Genomic DNA, 25,428 nt, shown 5'->3' on the forward strand with positions numbered 1-25,428 from the left:
TTCAAAATGTGTGCAAAATCTATTGAAAATAGCAGATCTACAAGCTCTCAATGCGTCGCGTTGCGATGCATTGAGAGCTTGTAGATCGGCTATTGCCGAAATGTATAGGGTGGAAGTGGTTAATCATGTATATGTTTTCTAATCAAAAATTTAATCGCAAAAGTAACTAGTAACTAAAGTTTTCAAATAATTGTAGTGGAGTAAAAGTACAAATTTTGGCTCTGAGATGTAGTGGAGTAGAAGTAAAAGTACTGGAAATTGGAAATACTCAAGTAAAGTACAAATACCTCAAAATTGTACTTAAGTACAGTACTTAAGTAAAAGTACTTAGTTACTTTCCACCACTGTACACACCAGGTGTACATTTCAACACCTCGCTAACAGGTTTTCCACGTTGGCCTCTCACTTTGTTTTGAAAAATGCTCCGACACAAATGGCTTTAGTTTTCTTTAGCTAAAGCTGAGAGGATTGCGTGATGATGATGCCCAACAGATGGGCTGTGAACTCTTGTCTCGTCCAACAAGAACTGTGAAAAAGAGCATCCTCAGAGAATCTTGAGCATATACACTCTGAAAGTGTAAAGATGGATTTATACTGCATGAAAATAAATGCTGATTTTGTTTTTACAGCATGCGTCTTCAATTGGGGGTCCTCAAAGTTACTACAGGGGGCCAGCCAAATCATTGTGTATGATAGGAACTGTTTAATAGAGGCTATGCGTGTGACATTATGATACCCGGAAGATACAGTATGTGGAAACGCCTACTGAGTGGCAAAAAACGACTTACTGACAGCCCATACATCCAAACAGAAAAGTCCTATATCATTGTATTAAACAATGTTAAACTCACCACCATTGCAGCTGTACGGAAAGCTTGAATTATCTTCTATCTGCAAAGTTTTTATTTCATAAAAATCCACGTTATGATCAAATTTCGGTCAGAAAGTGTCAGAGTACAAGTATGTATATTCAGACACATGATACATCATCACATATCACTTATAGAATATGCAATGCCTGGTTGCTGTACTCCTTTCTTTCTCCATCTGTCTGCCTCACTCAGGAACTATAATCAATGACACTCCAGTTGAACTGCATTTCTCCCGCATTCCACTCCAGACTCACACTCTCCTCCATTTAAGGACCAATCAGCCAACCTCTTGAGCATGGCTAGGCGAGAGGGAGTGGCGACGTATAGAGTTCTCAACCAATTTGCCATGATGAAGTACAAGGCAGTATACTTTTAATCAGAGTCTGATTCACATGCGCTTTGTTGTGCATCTGATAAAGCAGTCGCGAGCTTCTTTCCGTTTGTCTCCACCGGAATGTCAGGAATTTGTTGTTTTCCCCCTGCAGCTTAGTGCTGATAACAAGTGCACATTAACGACTTAAACCCTCTATTCTTAAAATACAGTTAAGAAGACAGTTTATTTTCTTTTTTTTCCCATTTACACCGGCTGTCTACTATCATGCTGTGCGACGCGCTGTGAGCTTGTGGATCTGCTATTTTGGGCGAATTGTTCCCCCCAGAATAGGCATGGGGTTCAAGTGATTGTTAAACAATCTCGATAGTGACACAAAAAAACTGATAAATGCATTCTAAACAAATCACTGACTCAGCTTTCCCTCTCTCGTTTGTTTGGGTATGTGTGTGTGTACATGCGTGTCTTATTAAAAATGACAATACATTTTCAAATTACCAATTAAATGTATAATTTGAAAATGCATTTTTGCAATTTGCAAGCAATTATACAAAGTGGCAATGCAATCCTCATTTCAGTTTCACGTCAATTAACCACTTAAACCCCATATGGTTGAGCGCAGTACCTCAGGGCTTTAAACTAGTATTTTCTGTGGCGAAATAGCCAATCTAAAAGGCTCACAGACACCGTGTGAGCTTGTCGATCTGCTGTTTTCTGCTAAAGACTTCAATCACCACAATGGCTGCTGCGGTTTACGGTTAAAGTAAAGGGTTTGGGTTAAGGTTATAGGCTCACAAAATCATTATCTATAATGAATCGCAGCTATAACACTGCACATATCAACAAGAAACTAATTTAAAATGAAATAGATAACCTCATCAAAGGCCATTGAAAATCATTGAGTGTTAAGAAGAGACTTGAAAGCCTCAATAGACACTGGACACTTCTAATGGTGAAGGGCAGGCTCTGAAGATCTGATCACTGAATGGAGGAGAGGGCGTAAAAATGTACTTTAATCATATATTATAAAAATTAAAATCCAACATGTTTCGACCAAACTGGTCTTCATCAAGTATACCGGCATATATTCGACTAGGCCTGTTCAAATATCATAAGCACTATTGGACACTGTATAGGCCCACATCAAAGTTGAATATTCACTGATATGCCTATATAGTTTATATTATTATTATTTTCTGACATGAGTGCTGCTAAAAAAAAACAGTACTCATGCCAGAAATATAAAAACTCACTCACAAAATCACTCTATTCTTGCAACACAGGGTTTTAACGTGAAATGCCTACAAATGCATATATAACCTGCATATTTTTGGCTATTCAGATACTATTTGTTGCCTCTATGAAGATTACTTTGGTCGAAGCATGATTGGCTCCGTTATTGTTTTAGTGCTCGGATCTTTTTCTCTTTTTCAAACTAATTGCCAGTCTCGGGCTGATCTTTGCACTTTAGGAACTAATATCCAAAGTAATAGGGTATTTATTTTTCGTTTAAGATGTACATATACAGAGAGAGAGAGAGAGAGAGAGAGAGAGAGAGAGAGAGAGAGAGAGAGAGAGAGAGAGATAGAGAGATTTTGCACAGAGGCATCTTGGCATAATACAAACTCAAGTCATAAGGTTCATGACCTCAATTTTCAGACACTTTGGAGAGCACAGGTGCATTCAGGGTGAGTAGAGTATAGGAGGCAAGCAACAGCTACAGTTAAAGAGTTTGTGTACCCCTGGGGCAATGTCATGTCCACCAAAGCAACCCTTCTCTCAGCCACTGTGTGCACTCAAGGAGAGTGGTGGATTTGTTAGGTCGCTGAACACTCATTCTACCCAGAGTTGAAACACGGAGTTGGTCTGATAAGAGAGGCTATAAGGTGACTGCTATGGGAATGGATTAAATGAATTTTATCCGGTTCATTCGTATAGGTGTATTGTTGTTGTAACCCTCTGTACTCGGATGGTTGTGGAGTCTCTGAGGTGGTGGATATACTGTAGGCCAGGGCTGGGCAACTTTGACGATGGAGAGGGGCCACTATATATTTCCACACTCACTCCAGAGGGCCACTATATATTTCCACACTCACTCCAGAGGGCCACTATATATTTCCACACTCACTCCAGAGGGCCACAGTGCATATTACTGTCGTAGCAAAAAAGAGTTAGTTTAGTTAGTTAGTTTAATTTATTGTCCACGTGTGGAGATTTGTCTCCGGTCTCAACAGTAAAAAACAAACAGTTACAACAACAGCAACAACACTTGACACAATTATTTTCTCATGGCAAAAAAGTGCAGGACAACAGTGGCAAATACATTGGAAAAACCAACAAATCTAGCGAGACATGGTATCATTTAGTGCCTTAATGGCATCTGGTATGAAGGATTTTTTTTAAATGTTACGGTTAGCTTTTGGTACTTTGTACCGTCTACCAGAGGGAAGTAGTTCGAACTCCCTGCAGAGTGGATGAGAGGGGTCGTTTGCTATCTTGACAGCTTTTTTACGAAGTACCTCCTTGTAGATACAGCCTAATTGTTGCTGTCTCTTCCCAAAGATTTTTGAGGCTAGGTTTACTATTCGCTGCAGCTTGCTTATTCCTTTTACATTTAGATTGCCATACCACATTGCCATGTTAAAAGTCAAGATTCCCTCTATCAGGTTTTTATAGACTCTTTCCATAATATGCTTGCTCACTCTAAAGGAGTTGAGCTTGCGTAGTAGGTGGAGGCGTTGGTTACAAGTTTTAAAAATCTGGTCAGTATTTTCACTGAAATTGAGTTTGCTGTCAATATATGTATATATATATAGTATTTAAAAGTGTCTACTACCTCCACTATTTGTCCACCAAATTCAGGGCCGGATTTAGCCAGCCCCACTCAGGTGGGCAGACAGAATTGTAAGGGGGGCGACCCCGGACGCGCCGCGAAGCGGCGTGGCCAAAACATTTTTGGGGGTTCAAACCCCACAGTACCCCTGAAATGCATAGAAAACTGCTTTTTTTTTGGCACAGCCAATAAAACAATTGGGGGTTCAAACCCCACAGTACCCCTGAAATGCATAGAAAACTGCTTTTTTTTATACTGTGCCAATAACATTTGGGGTTCAAAGTAAACCCACAGTACCCCTGAAATGCATAGAAAACTGCTTTTTTTTGCACAGTTATACTGTGCTATAAAATTCCTGATATAATATCAGGAATTTCATAATATTATTATTATTATTATTACCTGTGCTTGATGCTGGTCCTGCTGCCACTTCTGCCTCCTCCTCCCCATCTGTCACTCTCTGTCATGCAACTGTATGGTCTTGGTTGTTTTTCTAACTTTGTCTTTAATGACATTATCTTCTTCAACTCTTTCCTTTCTCTTAAAGAGCTGAGCTAATGTTGGTTGCGTTGCCATTTTGCTTATATATATTTTTAGCGCATTCTTCTGCTGACTTTTTAGTTTACTTCTCAAAACAGTTGCCACCATAGAGTACTTGAAACACTGTTTGTGGGGGGGGAATGAACAGCAGCAGCAGCGATAGCCTCTGTGTTAGCAACAGTGCTAACAGATGGGCTAGGGACTGCACTCACTGCAGAGGCAACAGCAGCGATAGCCTCTGTGTTAGCAACAGTGCTAACAGATGTGCTAGGGACTGCACTCACTGCAGAGGCAGAAGCAGCACTAGGCTTGCTTTTGCTTATAGGCTTAAAGAAAGGATGCATGTCGCTCTCTTTCTTGCTACCAACAGAGTGAGCAGACGGGAGCACACAGAGAGAGTGATTGTGTGAGATAAAGTTTATTTAGAAAATAATCACTGAAACGTATTTTCTCATTGTCTGTGTTTGAGCATGTAGAACTCCTGATTCGTGGATCTGTTGCTGGAGGCGTGGTTATGTGTAGGGGGTTTTCGACGCAGCTCATTCTCCTCAGTGTGTGCCCTGTGTTGTGTTCTGAACACTTCTCTGTTGTGCTAATTTTGCTAGACGTCGGGTCCCTCCGCCTCGCTACCGAGACACAACTTTTGCGGTATGCGTTCATTGTTGGGTCTAAAAATGCTGCGCAGTGCCCACCCAATCAGAAACGGTACAGATATTTCATGATATTTTTTATAGGCAAAAAAATAAAGGATCCCCATAACTTTTGATTGGGTGGGCAGGACGCACGTTTGGGTGGGCTGTGCCCACCCCTGCCCCCCCCTAGAACCGGCCCTGCCACCAATTGTAATGGACTGCACAGGTTCCTTTTCATGAATGACAAGTTATTTAGTTTTTGTCACATTGATCCCTAAGGAGCTTTTATCGCACCAGTTCTGAAGAGATGACACATGTACTCTGTATGCTTCCTCCCCCGCTGTGTCCCCCTTCTTCAGTAAGGCAACCAGGGCCATATCATCCGCATATTTGAACAAATGAAACATATCCTGGTCTACCTGGAATTTGTATATAAGGAGAAAAGTAAGGGGGATAAGATAGTCCCCTGTGGAGCACCGGTGTTAAGCACAGTGATGTCGGACAGAGTATCATTAACACAGACCTGTTGAGGACGGTCAGAGAGGAAGTCTCAAGATGGATAATACCTCTATTTACCCCTATGTCAATGAGTCTCTGCAGAAGGGTGTGTATCTGCATGCTGTTGAAAGCAGAGGTAAAATCAATAAAAAGGACCCTGGCAAAGTGGGAGGGGACTTGGAGATGCTTTGACAGGGTGTTAAACAGGCAGATAGTTGCATCATCAGTTCCTCTCTGACTTTTATAAGCAAATTGGAGATGATCTAAGCTGTTAGAAACCATCGCTGTGATTTGTCTGCTTATACACTCTTTCAAAACATTTTCCCAAAATGGAAGTAAGAGCAATGGGCCTGAAGTCTTTTAGTTCAGTGGCTCCAGGCTTCTTGGGGAGAGGCACAATACAAGACATTTTCCATAAATTGGGCATTGAGAGTCAAGCAAATACTGGAATAGCATCAACACAATACCTTTAAGTTGGGCATTGAGAGTCAAGCAAATACTGGAATAGCATCAACACAATACCTTTAAGTTCATGAACATTTTCTTTCAACACTCTACCTCTAAGGCCATCAGGCCGAGGGGCCAAGTTGGGCTTAATACAGGAAAGGCTAGCTACAATTTCATTTTCACTGAGTGTGATAGGGACATACTCCGGAATGGACATACACACACTATCACGCTCAGCACTGAAGTCATTCTTATCAAAACGGCTGAAAAAGATATTTAGATCATTAGCAAAAGATGGAGAGGGGTGCGACAGGGGAGTACGCTTTTGCTTAGTTTCCCTGATGTACAAGCTATCTACGAGTTTGTAGATCGGCTATTTTTGCTATATTCAAATTGAAATCTTGAATTATTTTTTTGCTGTTTTTTTTTATTGGAATCCTGAAAATTAACATTTTTATGTCATTTCAAATGCCTTTAATTATACTTGTGTTGAGCATTGAGCTACTAATTTAGACGGAAGTAATTCAAGCGGGTCATGTTTGCATGTTGTGGAATTGTAACAGCTGAAACCAATACTATATCAGTATTCTGATATTAACATGCGGGCCGCATTAAGTGAAGGTGGGGGCCGCATGTGGCCCCCAGGCCGCCAGTTGCCCACCCCTGCTGTAGGCCTATACAGAGTTGATTCACTTAATTGGGCTCTTTTTGCATCCCTTATTGTCCAAAATGCCTACAGCTTTCCCTGGTTGTACCCTGTTTTTTTTAATAAAGATATAAGATATCATCAGTTGTGGGAAAAAAAGTACTCAAATGTATAATTCAAAAGGTACTTGAGTTTCATTATATAGATATTCCACTGTTACGTTCTTAGCTTACATGCATGTTTCATGATAAATGCTTTTTATGTGATGTATTCCCATGCTTTTCTTTTTTTGTTCTTGCTTAATGTAAGTTGCTGGATTAAGAGCGTCTGCTAAATGCCTAAATTGTAAATTGTAAATTGAGTAAAAGCACAATATTGGCATCAAAATGTACTTAAAGTCTACAATGTATGTTGGCGGGCCTTGATGCCGTCAAAATGCCTGATTTTACACATTGTTGCATGCTGAAAATATAGCCAATCTAAAACCTCACAACATGTTGCTCTCAACACGTTGTGAGCTTGTAGATCTGCTATTTTCAGAGCTCAACACCCTAGTGAGCAAAACGTAAAATTACGTGTCTTTTAGTTCTACTGGATCTCTTCTCCACTAGTTCCTCCTTAAAGATGGAGTGCCACGATTCTTTTCCACCCTAAAACATGATCAGGTATTATTATAATATAAGGAGGAAGAACCTTTTCCAAAAAGTGTACAGTATTTGTTAAAATCATGCTTTTATGTGGACACGCCCACCAGCATTAAGTATGCCTGGTTTGCCTGGTGGGTGGTGTTGTGTGGTGATCCACCTGAACTGAAGTCGCACCCACAGCTGTAGTTGTATGATAAAGGCGGAGGGGTTAGGGGAGGGGCTGATAGTGTGATGTCACTATATTACTGTTTATTGAGCATTGAGCTACTAATTTAGACGGAAGTAATTCAAGCGGGTCATGTTTGCATGTTGTGGAATTGTAACAGCTGAAACCAATACTATATCAGTATTCTGATATTAACATGCGGGCCGCATTAAGTGAAGGTGGGGGCCGCATGTGGCCCCAGGCCGCCAGTTGCCCACCCCTGCTGTAGGCCTATACAGAGTTGATTCACTTAATTGGGCTCTTTTTGCATCCCTTATTGTCCAAAATGCCTACAGCTTTCCCTGGTTGTACCCTGTTTTTTTTAATAAAGATATAAGATATCATCAGTTGTGGGAAAAAAAGTACTCAAATGTATAATTCAAAAGGTACTTGAGTTTCATTATATAGATATTCCACTGTTACGTTCTTAGCTTACGGTACGCATGTTTCATGATAAATGCTTTTTATGTGATGTATTCCCATGCTTTTCTTTTTTTTGTTCTTGCTTAATGTAAGTCGCTGGATTAAGAGCGTCTGCTAAATGCCTAAATTGTAAATTGTAAATTGAGTAAAAGCACAATATTGGCATCAAAATGTACTTAAAGTCTACAATGTATGTTGGCGGGCCTTGATGCCGTCAAAATGCCTGATTTTACACATTGTTGCATGCTGAAAATATAGCCAATCTAAAACCTCACAACATGTTGCTCTCAACACGTTGTGAGCTTGTAGATCTGCTATTTTCAGAGCTCAACACCCTAGTGAGCAAAACGTAAAATTACGTGTCTTTTAGTTCTACTGGATCTCTTCTCCACTAGTTCCTCCTTAAAGATGGAGTGCCACGATTCTTTTCCATCCTAAAACATGATCATCAGGTATTATTATAATATAAAGAACCTTTTCCAAAAAGTGTAAAGTATTTGTTAAAATCATGCTTTTATGTGGACACGCCCACCAGCATTAAGTATGCCTGGTTTGCCTGGTGGGTGGTGTTGTGTGGTGATCCACCTGAACTGAAGTCGCACCCACAGCTGTAGTTGTATGATAAAGGCGGAGGGGTTAGGGGAGGGGCTGATAGTGTGATGTCACTATATTACTGTTTATTTCATTGGCCCGTTTGACTGTCAAGGGTTCAGCCTCCAGGAAGAAACCCTAAATACAAAGTTAATACACCATTGCACATAAAAACAACTCCAGGGTGTCTAATGTGAAAAACTGGAAAAATTGTTCCACTCCATCTTTAACATTTTAGTCTATATTTTTTATCTGTTGGTGAAATTGTCAGTATTTAGTCATAGGTTGAGTCATCATGGCTTAGTTTTCATTTAGTTTTTATCAGTGAGAAAAGGTATAGTTGACGGACATTTTTCGTCATGGAGAAGTTGAGGGGCGACAACGCAAGCATATTTACGTGGGCACGGTCCTGTGTCGCACGCATGCTCATGCACGTTTCGTGCACACGCCCACGACCGACTAGACCTGGATTTAAGAGCCTTTCAAACAGGAAGCGAGGAACGCAGGCGTTGTTGCCTGGATCAACGACAGGATCCTCCAGGTCTGCTCAAGAGGGGCGCAACAACGCAAGCGTAAAAAAAGCTAAACAGAATCTAGGTCTGGTGAGTCGCGGGCGTGTGCACGCAACGAGCACGTGCGCAACAAATCCACGGGACCGCGCTCACGTAAATACGCTTGCGTTGTCGCACCGCGCACTGCTCCGCGCAAAAACGCAGGTCTCAATGGAAATTAACTATAGGCGCGTTATATCGCTTCACGTTTGAAAGGCCCTTTATGTTTAGCTTTTTTTACGCCCCTCATGAGCAGACCTGGAGCAGATCTGTCGTTGATCCAGGCGACGCCGTTTGCGTCACATGCTGCCCATCTGAAAGGACCTCCTTCCCAACCCCTTTCCTAATTCCTTCACAGGTGTTTCCGATGATACTAATTAAGGCTCTGCTCCATTTAGTGTACAGTGGTTCTCAAACTTATTTAATTTCAAGGACCCCCATAACACTTAGAGTTACACCGCCGTACAGGGCCATTTGGAACCCACTCAAAGACACTTCTGGTCTAGCGAAGTGATTCCAGTGAGCCCACGTACTACATGCACAATAGCAGCACCCAGCTGTTGCCCTGACTCTGGTTGGCCAGAATGGAACAGAGCCTTCATCATCATCTGTAAAAATAAATATAAATGTGAGTGTACTTTCCAGAGACTATTTAGCACTGTATATACCTTTGTTATCACACAGGGAAATTCTATTTTTTGGGTAGGCCCTAAAATGATGATCACATTATATTATATTATATATTTCGGGTACTTCCGGTTAATTCCGGTTGTTCTGGTTTGGGGGTTCCGGCCTAATGACTACAAACCAGTGACTACAACATGACATAAAATATTATCCGCATCCAGAATAAAGCATAATTCAGAACCAATAAACATTCCCTTTAAATATCAAACAATTATGATCGTATTGCCTTTCAGTAAATAACAAATCGACCTCACAGAACTCATCTTGCTTATATGATGGCATAAAAGCAGACTTAGTCAGTGGGCTGTGGATTCACAATAATCTGACACAAACCACTGAACAACAGTCGGCAATGTATAAATGCCATGCTGACAGACAGGTGACATTGATGTAAGGGAAACTAAAGGAGGCCTTTCATGTATACTTTGGTGCCACAGGGAGCCACGTCGGCAAGCCAGTCCCAGTTGTACATTTCTGACAACACTCTGGATTATGGCAATGAATAAATTATCTTAATTGGCTTTATATATGTAATGTAAAGCAACGGGGAATGTACAGCGAGCTCCAACAGCACGGTTGTGCACAATGTCACATTCTTAACCCATTCAGCCATATTTTATAGTTTGGGCTATTCAAGAATAGCAGATAAAAGCTCAGCAGATAGCAGATAGTCATAGCGCGTCACTTTGTGCTGCACTATGAGCTTATAGATCTGTTATTTTTACACTCTCAGGGTCCCTGGAACAAAAATGTTTTGAGATGGGGGTCCACAGGCAAATATATATAATTTGGGGGGGGGGGGGGTCCTTGACATGAACAAGTTTGAGAACCACTGATAGCAGCCCGTTTTTTCACAAAACTGTTAGGATTTAATAGACATTTTGTAGAATCCGCCTCAGGTCTAAAATAGGGTGAACGGGGAAAATATGTACTGTAGGCTTTCTCTTGCTTATTTTCTTGCACAGTTCTAAAGACACCTGACAACAGCATCATCAAGGACCGCAAACATAATTAAGTAATCAAGCAGACACATTACATATGTAAAGAGCTTTAATTGCAGACATGATGTTTGAAATATTCATTCAAATTAGTCACATCAATTAGGCAGCGATCTCTTCCCGGCAAAAAATATAATCACTTGTGTAATTACGCACGCACAGTGCACGTTGAAAACAATTTGAAAAGCAATTCCGGTTCCAATTATTTCTTGACTGAGGGAGTGAGAGTGATGTTGACGTGAACGAACCGGCAAAGCTGTGTCAGTGATAAAACATGTTCCTGTCCAAGGCTATGGAGCTCACCTCTGCGTCGATGAGGTGTAAGTTAACCAGTGTTGATAGATTTGAAATACGAAACCAGGTCTATGAAAACACCAAGCCCAGAAGAAGCGACTAGGCTACACCTCCTTAAAAATAGACGACCTACAAGCTCACAACACGCACGCACGCACGCACGCACGCACACGCACGCACGCACGCACGCACGCACGCACGCACGCACGCACGCACGCACGCACGCACGCACACCACACATAAGCAACTACACTTTAGAAACAAGGCCCCAAAAAACGCAACCCACAACTATATTGACAAGCAACTTTACAGAAAAAACAAGCCGATAATCGCTTATACTAAGCGAACATGGCAACACTGAATGTAACCTGACAGAGAAAAAGCGCTTCCCCCCCCCCCCCCTTTCAAACTGCTAATAAAGTATTCAATTATAATTGTAAGCCTAAAGTGAAGTCTTGAAGAACCTCATGTTTTGCAATTCTTTTTCAACTTTGGCAGAAAATGTCCAGGTCAAAAGATAATGCATTCTTTCACAAGCTGAGAGAAACATACAATCCCTTATTCTTAGAATTGTCTAGTGGGGAGCCAAAATAATCCTGAACCCTGTCAGATGAAAGCTGAATAAAAGGCTTCACCTCTCAGATACAAAGCTATAACCCACTTTCCAACAGTCCAGAGTTTTATGTTAAAACGTTGATGCATCACCAGAACAAAAAAAGGCAGCATCTCTAATGAATAATGACTGGCTTTGTCTCATTTTGATCTTGTTCTCAGATGGCTTTCATCTCATTTTGTTGTTCATCCACTGCCTTTTCCTCCTTAGCCTATTACACAGAGGGCTTTCTATAGGCCTATAGAAAAATCAAGGACAAAAAATTCAGTGCTTCCATTCTATTCGGCAGTTGATTATGTAGCTGTCTGTCTCTTGCTTTTGTTGCAGAAGAACCACTCTCTCCCATGTTGATGCTGATTTAGACGCCAAATGTGGCAGCAGAGATCCTCAGATTACAATTTACAAAGCGTCAAGCCTAACTATACCATTAACCATGAAAGCGGTTGAGTGGCACACTTTGGATATGCATTAGATTCCCTCAACAGTACTCAAAATGTGCCAGAGGGAACGTAATATACAAGGCATGGAGGCAATATATATAATGTGATTTACCGTGTTGAAAAGTGATATTGTACAGAGCAATGCTGTGTGAGCAGAATGCAATACATGAGACATATTATATTAATGTTTTGTGTGGGTTTGGCATCCTTATATTTTAGAGAAATTGCTTCATTATCTTTCTTTCTCTGGCTTTTCTTTCCTCCATTTACTGAGCCTCAGCAGGTGTTATTGCAGATGGGCAAAAAGAACAGGAACAGACTTTTATTCTAACACACTATCCATTTCTATGCAAATATACACTCAAGAGTCACCATAAAAAATTTTCTATCCCGTCTCAATTCACACACTGACTCGTGCTGTCTAATCTAAGGCAAGCTGGCTTTCGTGATTCGCACGCACGCACGCACGCACGCACGCACGCACGCACGCACGCACGCACGCACGCACGCACACACACACACACACACGATTCTCAAATGTGACCACCTTTCAAGCAGTATTTGTATTTAATTCACCCTGTGATTATTTCACATTATTCATTTAAAAACCTCTGAAGTTATCTGAAATGTTTTAGTTTTAGTCGACTAAATACCATAAGACTTTAGTCGACTACCGGTAAATCTACAGTTGATTTAGTCGACTCAAATTAATTTTGGGAGGTCTTGATGGCCTCGTAAATGGCTGATTTTACACTTGGTTGCAGCCTATATCTACAAGCTCACAACGCGTAGCATGCAGCACGTTCAGCTTGTAGATCTGCTATTTTCAGATTGCAACACCAGGGTGCAACCTAATCGAAAATGTCTTGTCTTTTAGTTCTACTGGATCTCTTCTCCACTAGTCCCTCCCTAACATTATAGTTTTTATTTGTATATTCAATATATTTAGTCATAGTTTGTCATCGTAACTTCGGTATGACTTACCCCCAAGTGCCAACCAGGGAGGCATTGGGTCGCATTTTTATAGCCTTTGGGATTGAACCTCGACCACTCAAACTCTGCGATGATGGTAATTGTCAATGCAGGAATAGAAACTCAACATGCATCTCAGGAAAGAGGCAATGGGAAGGGCAATTACATTGATTTTCATGATAAATGTGCACCAGTAGCTTTCATTTTCCTCCCCCTCACTTATCACTCACACCGTCCTTGGTATAGTTCTTAATGAGGGCCAGATCACAGTGCTGTGCAGCCACTTGTCATATTGTACTGAAGTGGAGATAGTTCAGATTAATAATAACTGTACTGTGCCTCCCCCAGCAGCCGTGGCGCCTGATGGAGGGGAAAGGAACTGGTCTCTATACTGCCTCCCCCTGTCCAGCCGGGGCGCCTGATGGAGGGGAAAGGAACTGGTTGGAATAACGTGTTCCTTCCACGTGCTAGGTCCATCCAGGGAAACTCCCCCCTGGCCAGCCGGGGCGCCTGATGGAGGGGAAAGGAACTGGTTGGAATAACGTGTTCCTCCCACACGCTACGTCCAACCGGGGAAAATCCCCCCTGTCCAGCCGGGGCGCCTGATGGAGGGGAAAGGAACTGGTTGGAATAACGTGTTCCTTCCACACGCTACGTCCAACCGCGGGGAATCTCCCCCTGTCAGGTGAAAAGAAGCGTTATTCCCACAAGTTCCTTTCCCCTCCATCAGGTGCCCCGGCTGTCCAGGGGGAGGCAGTTTAGAGACCAGGATTACTGCATGTTTTTGTGAGGGTACCTACCCTAGGCCTAAGGGACACGGGGAGAGCATGCAAACTCCACACATAAAGGCCCTTTCGCCAACCCCACTTAGGGTATGTATGTATGTATTCTGCATACTGTCAATCAATCAATCAATCAACTAATCAATCCATCCATCCCTTGGACACTCCTGGCTAGTGTCCACTAGCAGACCCGGGTCCACTTGTCAGATGTTGTAGTTAGTGTGAACACGGCATTCAGTACATGACCCCCCAAAATGATCATATTTGAACTGGGGACCCCCCAGCCTGACACGCACTTGGAATTGCGTAATATTTGACAATTTGGTATTAACCCTGGAAGACCCACCGTTGCAACATTACAACAATTCATATTTTAATTAATTAATACAATTTTTCCCCTGTTCTTTTTTCACCTAAACATCATCATTGATGTTCATTGTTTAGTCTTGCAATGCCATTGGTCATGATATTTGCATATAAATAAATACCCCCCACAGAGTCAGAAATCTCTGGACATTTTTTAACGTTTAACCCTGAAAAAAGTAAGTAAAATGCCTGTAATAAATTATATATATATATATATATATATATAGTGTCTAGAACATGTCAATTTATTATTGTGAAAGATATCCCCCAAATGTAAATGTATTTATTATTACATGCAGATACCCTGTATACAATACTGTATGTTGGGTTGTTCACTGTTTACTGTTTTTTCCGGTCCCCTACCCCCAGATTGGGAAACACTGGTATAGATCTGGTGAAACACAGCTGAGGCACAAACAGCTGATCTCCACACAATCATTCTTGGAAGCGACCCAGCTGGGACTGTTCCACTGTAATCAGGTCCCAGAAGCCACCTGGGGAGGACATTATGTTCCTGACTGCTTCTCGTCAGCGTCTGGAAAACTTTGCCACCTGCTCTGGACTCTGGAGGGCCACAGCCTGGTCCATCTGCCCGTGTACTGCCGTATATCCTGTCTGTTTGTTTGTTTACTCCTTCTGATTCCTCCCCTACACTTATAGTACGCATCACACTTAGCCTCATGTGGGAAGCATGGACCATACTGTACTTTCTTATTTCAGTCTGAGCCTGAAAGTAGCATATATACGGTAAATGGTGCATTTATATAAATGGTAAATGGTGCATTTATATAGCGCCTTTATCCAAGGCGCTTTACATAGATTGTGCATTACATTCACCCATTCACACACACTCATACACCGATGGCAGCGGAAACCATGCAAGGCACCAACCAGCACATCAGGAGCAATTTGGGGTTCAGTGTCTTGCTCAAGGACACTTCGACACTAACTCTGGGGGAGCCCGGGTTCGAGCTGGCAACCTTGCAGTTACCATCCAGCCACTCACCCCTACGGTATTACGTTAGGTTACTTGTGATACCTTGTATGGTATTTGTTGCCCAAGACAATGGGCCAACATTGAGTACACGTTTGAGCATGAGAGCAATACAATCTTTGAGTCTTTAATTGAATCTAATTGACTCTTATTAGTCTGGTTCCATATAAAGATAATATGCTCATTCATTTTTAATACTGTTTAGTGCCCCAGGTCAAGTGTAATCTAATAAACAGTAGGATGAATTAAATCATCTACTCTACAGTATGCTAGAATGTATTCTATACTCTCAGTTGACTATATTCAACAGCCGGAATGTAGACGGCACCCGGGTGAGCAGTATGGGTTAGCGCCCCAGCCTGTGTCCTCCGTGAGGAGGAAGCCCAAAAACCCTTGGTGAGGCCTTTTTTTTGGTGAGCACCATTTCCCTGTGGAACCAGTTCCCACCACTCCTGAATGAAGTGTCTGGTACTGGGAGTCTGGTGCAACTCACAGGTCCTGGGCCTGGTGAGAACAGGAGTGGACCTGGTGAGACGTAGGAGGGGCACGGACAGGAAACAACCCACAGAGCCTAGTCCTTCCATGCACCAGAAGTGTACCTCCCAGCCCTGGCAGAGTAGTTCTGGAGTAGTTCCAACGGATTGTGTGGCCCTGGTTTTGCCCTAGTGGGACTGATTGAGGGTAGCTACTGGGACGTAAGTCGGGACTTGATCACCCCGGCTGGGTCGCCTGAGTGAGGGGTATGATGTTGGAAGACCCGAAACCCCGTTGACCTCAGGATACATCCATGTGCATCCATGCGATGTATTTTTACTATAGTTAATAGCATTACTAATATGTATTGGATCAGCTTAAAGGACGACTCAACATATCTTCAACCTCTATCCTCATTAATGCATGATGGAGGGCTGTGGACAGTTCAGACACCCGCCTTCCAGTAACATCATCGTTATAGGCAGAGATTAAAGATGGAGTGCCACAATGTTTGTATTTTTCTAGTTTTTCATGTGTTTATGACAGTACTTCATTAGACACCCTGGAGTCGTTTTCTTTTTGCAATGATGTATTCCCTTTGTATTTAGGGTTTCTTCCTGGAGGCTGAACCCTTGACAGTCAAACGTGCCAATGAAAAAAACAGTAATATAGTGACATCACATTATCAGCTCCTCCCCTAACCCCTCCCCCTTTATCATACAACTACAGCTATGGGTGCGGCTTAAGTTCAGGTGGATCACCACCCATCACCACCCACCAGTTAACCAGGCATACTTCATTAACTGGTGGGCGTGTCCACATAAAAACGACATTTTAACAAATACTGTACACTTTTTTGAAAAACGTCTTCCTCCTAATATAACAATAAGACCTGATGATCATGTTTTATGATGGCATGGCACTCCATCTTTAAGATTTCTATTCTGTTTATTCAACGCGAGAACAATGGCTTCCATTATAACTTCCCAGGAATAGAAAGCCTTCAGTTTATTAGCTATAGGATTCCTCATCGATGATGTCACTCACTGGTAGGCGGGTTTCTGAACTCTCAACAGCCCTCCTATGAGACACAGACCTAGTAGACAAAAATTGTACCAGATTATCATGTGAGGACCAGTTATATGAAGGTAGGTTGAAAATCGGTGACGTCGTCCTTTTTGAGGATTATTTGAGAGAGGATTTCCCTCCAGTAACTAGCACTTTCAACAAGGATTAAAGCTTTAATTTTCAATGAATAAAATGCAATTTTTGAGTATGTTAAGTAAGGGATAAACTCCCTGAAGGTGAATTATATCCCGACAATGACCACCTAGCCAGATATAAATTAATACATTGACCCAAAACACAACAAAAAAAGTATTCCATAAGTTCGCGCTGGCTGCGTCTGGCCAGCTGCAGGGCGGGAGCACTGTCGGAAAACAAGGAAGTGAGCTGATCAAATCGAATCCATTTTCGGGTCCTGCTTCGTCTATTTCTCGCTCAAATGTTTTCAAAAACATTTTTGAGATGTTTAGCTGTAAATGACATTGTGTGTCACTTGTGTGTGTGTGTGTTTACATGGATGTCATGTTGGAAACAGCAGTAAATCAAGCGGGGTGCAGCCACGCAGCTGGTGCTCAGAGGGTTTGATTAGGCAGAGGTCTGTTATACAGCGGAGCGGTCATTATCAACACATAACTCACCGCTGAATTCAGCGATTGACCAATCAGAATCAAGCATTCAACCAAGCCATGTAATAATACAACATAACTTATACCCTCCCCCTCTGTCTCACACGTGTTATAGCCGGGTACAGGCTTTAGTTTAAACATACTATTGGTCCGACTGTCATTAGACCGACAACCTATACCATACCCTAACCTAATCCTATAACCACAAGCATGGGAGCAGCGCATGATCGACTGCATGTCCGACCCGGCGACCGTTGTTTCTGCATGTCGGTCCGTTGGTGTGTATCAGGGTTGGGCAACTTTGACGATGGAGAGGGCCATTATATTTCCATACTCACTCCAGAGGGGCCACATTGCATGCATATCGTAGCGAAAATCTTTGCTATATTTGAATTTAAATCCTGAAAAGTCATTTTAACTAAATACAAATATATTGGACATAAAAAAGACAATAACATTATTTGTAATACCACTCAGCAAGCTACTAATTTAGACTGTAAGTAATTAAAGCGGGTCATGTTTGCATGTTTGGAATTCTAACAGCTAAAATCAAGCTGTATTAGTATTCCAAAATTAATCTGAGGGCCACATTAACCCATTTTGGGCGGGAACCCCTTTTGGTGTTAGCATTATGTTATGCTTTAGCTATTGAAAAATAGCAGATCTACAAGCTCATAGCATGCCACCGAGTGGCGCGCTACGAGCTTGTAGGTCTGCTATTTTTGAAAAATCGAAGAACGAATGGGTTAAGTGAAGGTGGGGGCCGCATGTGGCCCACGGGCCGCCAGTTGCCCATGTATGGTGTGTACTGTCTAATCTGCGTGTGCATCCTGTTATAGCCTACACCAAAAGCATGTTTCTATGTGTGTGATGATTTCTCACATTAGGAAATGATGAATAGCTATATGATTATGAATATTATTCATAATATTATTCTTGTCTTCTCCAGGAAAAAGGGGGGGTGAATTCTTTCAAAACATGTCTTTGCTGTCAGGCAGAAACCTCTCATCTCCATATTCTAACCCTTTGTGTATTTTTAGCATCACACAAAAGATCTGCAAGCCCCGAAGCACATGTGCGAAGAGACACATTTCGAGCTTGTATATCTGCTACCTTTGACGATGATATGATTGGTTGAGCAAAGTACATATTGAGGATAGAAAGTGAGGGCAGAAAAGTGAAGACGCCAAAAGTGATTGGCCGGAATGACATTTGTGATGATTTGATTGGCCGAGCATGGAATGTGATGTATGATGATGTATATGATAAGAGCGCCCCTCACTTCACGCGAGTGTGATTCTTTATTTGAACCCTGAAAAGTAACAGTTTTGGACATATGAGGTTTCCACTCGACAGAGAGGATTTCCATAATGTAATAATAATAGAAAATGTGGCAGTTCCATTATGTGTTCACAAAGCTGAAGACATCTTTTTGCCCAAGGGTAGTACTTTGATGAAGACGCTCGTGTAGACGGATGACTTAGAATAAATATACACATCAAAACGGGAAAAAGGTACAGAGAAAAAAAGGCTTGTGCTTCAACCCCAAGGGAGACAAATCCACAGTGGTGGAACGTTTCTTTTTTACAATTACAAGTAGGCCTACAATGTAAAGGAATTTGTACTTTACTTGAGTATTTCCAATGTCCAATACATTTACTTCTACTCCACTACATCTCGGATCCAAATATTGGATTTTTACTCAACTACATGTATTTGAAAACTTTGATTATTATTACAAAACATACATTACCTACTTCTAGCCTGTATACATTTTGGCTAGTTGAAAGTAGATGTACAAGCTCACAATGCGTCGCAATGCAATGCATTGAATTCATGACCAGCAGTGGTTCCCTATGGAGACTACTGATCTCCTAGCCTCTAGAGACACAGCTAACAAGCAACAAGTTTGACTTAGAAATGCGACAAAAGAAAAAGTCATCTTTTCGGTGAACTACGGTCTACTGCTTTAAAGTCTGACTGCAATTGGCAATGGTTTTTCGGTCATTTTATGTTTCCTGTATGTTTCTGAACCAATCATCCCTTCAGGCTATATGAGACGTATAGAATCTCAATTATTGCACCTGTGTGTAGCAGCGCTACGGTTTGTTTCAAGGGAGAGAGAGAGAGACACTACGTGGCTTATTTTCTGATATACATATTGTAGCGTGCTGATTAAGTTTAAAATGAGTAATACAATGTCTGGATGTCAGATATATTTCATTTCACTAGGTCTTTAACCACGTGAACCTTAGCATCCCTATTAGTGAGGGGAACCTTAGACGAAAACAGCAAATCTGCTGTACATCAACATCACACAATGCTTCGTAGATCTGTTTTTATTTTTTGCAAATAGGTTTGGCGCAGATGGAATCAAATAAAACATATTCCTGTGTGGTGTGTCAAATTAAGAGGAACAGATCAGAGAAAAGCATTGGTACTTAGTTTGCCAGCTGCTAAACAAGGCAGTGGTCCAACCATACTCCCCATATCCAACAGCAGCTCTCTAGAGAGTAGCAGAGTTGTCTAAACAAAAGTTTAAACAAAAGTTTAGACAACACACACACACGCACACGCACACACGCACACGCACACGCACACGCACACACGCACACGCACACGTAAGTCACATCGAGTCTGACCCTATTCTTCAGATATGGGTTTAATTGTGTAGAACATGAAGCGATAGAGCAGTATATCCCTCACTTATCAAATTAACAGCTAAGAGAAGGGAGACAGTCAAGCAATTAGTGCTTACATAAATGAAATGGGTCATGTCAAAGTGTCAAAGGTAATCCAACTGTTCAAAGGAAGAGTAGTCCCGAAATAAATGCCTCATTGACATTAAGCAGTGGTGTAAAGTAACTACATTTTCTCAAGTACTGTACTGAAGTACAATTTTACATAATTATATTGCTTTACTTTATTTCCATGTACCTTTACTTCTACTGCAGTGCATATCAGAGGCAAATATTGCAGTTTTACTCCACTACAATTATTTAAAAACTTTAGTTACCCGTTACTTTGTCACGCACCCAAACAATTGTCGATCTATGATCATATCGTCATACTGATGATCGAATCATCAATGTGATCACAATGCGTTGCGGATGCCACATGTTATGAGCTTGTAGATCTGCAATGTTTGGCACATGACACTGTCATACGATGGTCGATGGAGCATCAGTATGAATACTGTATCCACCAGTTGTGTAAAGTAAAGAGTACAGTGCTGTACTCAAGTGCACTTTTGATGATTCTTCATTTTAATGGAGAATTTCCAAATTTCAGTATATTTTTCACTTCTACTCCGTTACATCTCAGAGACAAATACTGCACTTTTTACTCCACTACAATTACCTTTGTGATGTCTCTGATAAACATAACCCCATGATCTAGACCTCCAGTTCTACGCTAAAAAGAAGGGGGGTTTAACAATGAAAATAAGTGGTATTCCTTTAACTCTGAGACTAGAATTAAACCAAATTAATTTTACACTCTTGTTAAACAATTCTTGCATTAATTTGTAAGAATACTACACAATTAGAGAATGCAGAATAATTGTTGTTTTGCCTGTCATCTCTCCTAATGGTACAACATCAATACAGCATGGAATTGTGGACAAAACCTTATCCAAAGATAACAACAATATTCTATGTTTTGGGTCTGAAGGAAATGCATGAGGTTTTCCAACGTATTGCTGCACAATTATGTTCTCCTTTTTTCAAAATAGCTAGAGTTTAAAAGGAAGGGTAAGTCATATGTCTTGTTTAAAAAAATAATAAAATAAAAATGAAAGCACCATGTTCTGATGGTAGTCACTAGTCATAACATAGTATCCCTGTCTTTTTTGTCATCATTTTGTGTCATCACTGAATCTGTATCTTGACTGAGTTCTCATTCCTGATTGGATAAAAGTGGGTCCCTGACCCAACCATTTTCTGTTTAATAAAGAGTTGGAAAGATTCTATAGCAACGAGTACTATGAGAACAGAGCCATTTAACTCATATTATTAGCAAATCACTTGTCCTATACCTTTACATTGTTGGTTCAGCATTAATTGCATTAACACAAGCAAAGTACGGAACAGAATACACACAAATACTGCCTGCCTGCCTGCCTATCACCCAACATACATACTGTAGCAGCGGATCAGGTGTGCAGTTTATCAGTGTTTTGTCTATTATGAGAGGTGTCTCTGCCACATTGATAGGAGCCCCCGTTGAGCTTTATGATAGCTTGCATTACGTCCTGCTGTGTCTAACCCCTCCAGGCGACACTTCCCCGTTATCTGGGCCCAGCCAGACCTGCTCAGGAGACTGACTGAGAAATGTGATATATATATTTTGTGTGTGTGTGTGTGTGTGTGTGTGTGTGTGTGTGTGTGTGTGTGTGTGTGTGTGTGTGTGTGTGTGTGTGTGTGTGTGTGTGTGTGTGTGTGTGTGTGTGTGTGTGTGTGTGTGGATTAATTAAAGAATGATTGTGTGTTGTCTCGACCGGATGTTGATCTCTCGCTGGACAATGAGAAGTACTTTTTGTGTTTGTTTTCTTTTGTACATTAACGCCCGACTTGATCATACTACAGCCTCACACAAAAGCATCAAAAGTAGCATGATCTATAAGCTCGAAACGTGGTGTGAAATTGGGCCTCTTCCTTACTTCCTTCACAGGTGTTACCAATGATACTAATGGAGGCTCTATTCCATTTAGTGTTTCATTGGTTCTCAAGTTCAAGGACCCCCACGGATGTCTGACTGACATGGAACCAAATGGACCTGTAAGAGAGCCCATTTGGAGTCCAGCCCCCTCAAGGAACCACGAGGGTCCCTGGACCATGCTTTGAGACCCACTGATTTGGCAGTGTTTCCAGAGACCAACAATAACAATATCAGCACCCTGACTCTGTTTGACGAGAATGGACAGAGACTTATAGTAAGAGCTGTGAACAAAGTTACCTGTCAGCAACTTTCAGTTAAGCAAAAATAACAATACTGCTTTGTAGAAATGCGCTTACAAGTACAAGTCTGGAATTCAAAATGTAGTTGAGTAAAAGTAAAAAAGTATTGGCTTCACAATGCATGTAAAAGTACTCATTGTGCACACGTGAGCTTGTAGATCGGCTATTTTCAAATGGCCAAAATGTATGGGTTGAAGTGCTTAATGTATGTTTTGTAATAATAATAATATATACATGTAGTGGAGTAAAAGTACAATATTTGGATGTGAGATGTAGTGGAGTAGAAGTAAAAGTATACTGAAGAAAAGTGCAAATATCTCAAAATTAAAGTACTTTCCACCACTGGTCTCATGTCTGCCTCTTCTAGAAGAGTGGTGACAGCAAGCAGGCATCATGAATCAAACGTACGTGTAGGTATATGTGACAAACACCCAGCTTTTGTATGAAAGGTTGACTGAATAATTATGTTGACTTGAAGCGTTAAGCGAAATTTGCAGCATATGCTGTAGCCTACATCAACAATTCCCTTTCTAAATAATCAATTATGCCATTAACTATAGGCTACAAATGAACACGTCCAGCCACAGGTGAATATGACAGGGATACGTCTCCTTTTGCTTTATTGTAAATACAGTTACAATACGGTCTATGAATGAACGTGTTAATCGACTGATAGGTTTATACCTGCAAAAGCAGAATGGCAGTTCATCTTCGTAGGTACAGTAAAGAAAAACGCATTGAACTCTTCAAAGAATGACAAAAACTGTCCACCCAGCATCATCAGAAATAGAATAGGCTATTAAAAAGAAATTGTGCACAAAAAAAGAAGAAAAAGATTCGATACTACCACCAGCAAAAGTAGGCTATAATGAATCAGTGCAAGGGGGGAAAAATAAACAAAAAAACAAACCTGCTTCAGCTGCAAGAAGGGTATCAGGTTAAAACGGCTTGCTTAAAAAACAATCACTTTGTTAGAGAAAAGAGAACAAAGTAAAAGCAAAGATATCGGTGATGGGATTCACCGATCACATCATCAAAATCACAAAACTCGAAGGCTACAGTATAAACAACACTGCAAAATGCAAACCCAAAGCACACAACAGCAAAAGTGGACAGAAACAAAAAAAGAAAAGAGAGAGAGAGAGAGGAAAAAAACCGTCTCAAAACCACCAATGGATGTTTGGAAAAATCTTATACTGACAAAGCCTGCTTTGGTTTCGAGCAGGGAAACAAAACGGCAAGCAAGTATAGGCTCCCAAAGCACCCTCCGTCACCCTGTCGGCACCGGGCAAACCTCGACCAGAAATAACTGCATGCTACAAAAAACTTGAAGCCTGCGGGATGGGGGGGAAAAACCGCTCAAAACCACCACTTCCAAATTCTCATCTCAAACACCAGCAGCAGCAAAAGGAGGAAAAAGAAAAGAAAAAAAGGGCAATTCAAAAGACAAAAAAGAAAAAAAGAAAAAAAAGAGCTTTTTACAAAAAGGCCATTTGAAAGGTACTCACCGAGCGGGAGTAAAATGTTGCGATAAAAATTGTGTGATTATGGCTCAAAATACAGACAGTATGGCGGTGGCTGGCTGGCAAGCCCCAAACGCTCTGCTTATTCCTCCCTAGATCTCTGCCTCCTCCGGTTCGATCATGTGACCCACGTTCAGCCCCGTAGTTCCAGCAATGAGCGACTATAGTGTCGACCAGCTGACGCTGAATGCTTTTTCTGCCACGGCTCGCTCTCCAAAAGTAAAAGAGGTACTGTATAGTCCTTATCATTTCACAGTTACAACTGTCTGAGAGCTGCTTGTGTTTTTCTTTTTGCCGTTTTTCACCCTCCTCCATTTTCCCCTCCCCTATTTCCTCTTCTTTTTTAAAGATGCAGAACTCTGACGATGTCAGTGCAATGCAATGCGTTGGCTACGTGACATCAAAGCTGTTCTAAGTGTTTATGCGATCCAGTCAGTTTGAGCCTATAGGGCGTTTATTTAACCGTTGCCAACAACATAAATACATGTCACAGTCGTTGCATCATGTATACATAGAGAGACATACGCTACAACAAAACAACTCGCCCCTTTACCAACTCGCCCCGGGCGTACAGCCGGCGGAACAGCGCGGCCTGGTATTCCTAAAGTAATTAAGTAAATTATGCTTAAACGGTTAAACCTAACCTTATTCCTAACCTTAACCCCAGTAAAACTATGCCTAAACCTAACCCTATTCCACGTAACCCCAGTAAAACTATGCCTAACCCTAAACTTATTTCTAACCTTATTCTCAGTAAAACATAAAGAATACAAGAACCGCCGCACCGAGCTGTCGGCGTGAGGTCGGCGGAAAAAAGCTGGGGCGAGATGGAATTGGGGCGACCGTCCCTGTTACCGACACAACCATGTCCCAGGATAAGTTATACAGAATCATCGGGCTAGCTGCTTTCAAGAGTGTGCATTGATTGCATGCCAAACTACAAACAGGTCCGCGGCGCCCGTCCGCCAATATTTTTGTTGAAGCAAATACGGCTTGTATTAGTCGCCTATTTCTGTGTCACTGTCCAAGGTTCTGATGCTCATTGACTTCCACTCGCGCATTTGAAAGTAGTGTGTTTCAGAACCATGGACAGCGCTACTGCGTTCTGCCGACAGAGGGCAAGAAGATTGTTCTGCAGCCCGCCTTATATACTGTACAGTACACGTCCCAAATATCGCGCGCACACACACACACACACACACACACACACACACACACACACACACACACACACACACACACACACACACACACACACACACACACACAGTGTAGTAAGTAACAGCAATTTGGCGTTTTCACTGTAACCCTTTTATGCAGTATGAATTAATGAACCATTGTAAAGCGCTTTGAGCACTTGGAATAAAAATTGCTATAAAAATGCAATTCATTTACCGGTATGCCTATTGACTGGAAACAA

The 25,428-nt window shown here is 41.5% G+C and overlaps 1 protein-coding gene across 1 annotated transcript in view; it reads right to left on the bottom strand.

Moving 5' to 3' along the window:
* LOC306913022 (RNA-binding Raly-like protein) overlaps positions 1-24,132 on the bottom strand; it is an 83,248-nt gene extending 59,116 nt beyond the window's left edge. Inside the window, exon 1 of the mRNA XM_079489519.1 lies at positions 23,994-24,132. The gene's annotated coding sequence lies outside the window, so the exon portion shown is untranslated. The remainder of the gene's footprint in view (positions 1-23,993) is intronic.
* Between the last annotated feature and the right edge of the window lie 1,296 nt (positions 24,133-25,428).

This window comes from Electrona antarctica (assembly GCF_951216825.1).
Source record: "Electrona antarctica genome assembly, chromosome: 20".
NCBI classification, from domain to species: domain Eukaryota; kingdom Metazoa; phylum Chordata; class Actinopteri; order Myctophiformes; family Myctophidae; genus Electrona; species Electrona antarctica.